The sequence below is a fragment of the Mixophyes fleayi genome, unplaced genomic scaffold (assembly GCF_038048845.1).
Source record: "Mixophyes fleayi isolate aMixFle1 unplaced genomic scaffold, aMixFle1.hap1 Scaffold_3363, whole genome shotgun sequence".
NCBI classification, from domain to species: domain Eukaryota; kingdom Metazoa; phylum Chordata; class Amphibia; order Anura; family Limnodynastidae; genus Mixophyes; species Mixophyes fleayi.
In genome coordinates, this window is record NW_027447371.1 from 1 (window position 1) to 997 (window position 997).

Here is a 997-nt window from a genome sequence, read left to right on the forward strand (position 1 = left end):
CTGGGCCCATAACCCAGAGGTCGATGGATCGAAACCATCCTCTGCTAAGTTTTTTTTTTTTTCCTTATAAATCCAAAATTGAATTGTTTTAGTTATTGTTATAAACGCAGATTAACTATATCTTTACAAGCTACACATTACATTACACACTACAGCATGACAGAAGAGATCAAATGGAGCTAATTAAACTTCTTTAAATCATGCCATTGATTGTGATCATTTGAGGAATTTGTAGATGAGTGCTAAAATATATATATATCTTTATATATTCATATTGGCTTTGATAAGATATATTTACACGCAAGTTGCATATACAGTGATACTTTTAAATAAAACCATTATCTCAAGCTGTAAGTTCTGCTATGAGAAGTCTGCAGTTATAGAACTATAGATTGCAGGAAGTTCCCTGGTGGTCTAGTGGTTAGGATTCGGCGCTCTCACCGCCGCGGCCCGGGTTCGATTCCCGGTCAGGGAATGTATGCTTTTTTCCCCCCTCTATACCATTGTTTTTTTAACGTTCTATACGCTGCTAAATGTAAATAATCTATAATTGCCCTATGTGAATACAATTTTGAATAAAATTGAACGATCTCTCCCTCATTATATGGCACAGTTTTGATTTAGAAGTGAATAAATATTAGTGGCGCTCAACTCCAATAAAAGACAAGAGCAGCTATCACCAAAAGGGAATATCCTGTCCCTTTAAAAGTCTAGAAGAAAAAAATAAAGTAATTGCGCTCAATTATCTTAGTGTTAGGTAGGAATATATGTAATATAATAGAAGATGTTGCGAGTGACATAAAATAAAACATTTAATGGAACATGCAAAGGTAAAAAACAACTGTAGTTATCAACAACAAATAAAATGATTAGATTGAACAATAAAACAACACAATAAAAACAACACAATAAAACAATAAAAATAAACCACTGTTTGGTAACAATCCAGCCAGTAAAAAGTCAATCAAACAGAGTCCAAAGATCACTTGTAACGAAG

The 997-nt window shown here is 33.3% G+C and overlaps 1 non-coding gene across 1 annotated transcript; it reads left to right on the top strand.

The window, feature by feature from the left end:
- Positions 1 to 403: 403 nt before the first annotated feature.
- Positions 404 to 475, top strand: TRNAE-CUC (transfer RNA glutamic acid (anticodon CUC)). Its single transcript has one exon. It is a non-coding gene; the product is annotated as a tRNA-Glu (tRNA).
- The last annotated feature ends 522 nt before the right edge of the window (positions 476 to 997 follow it).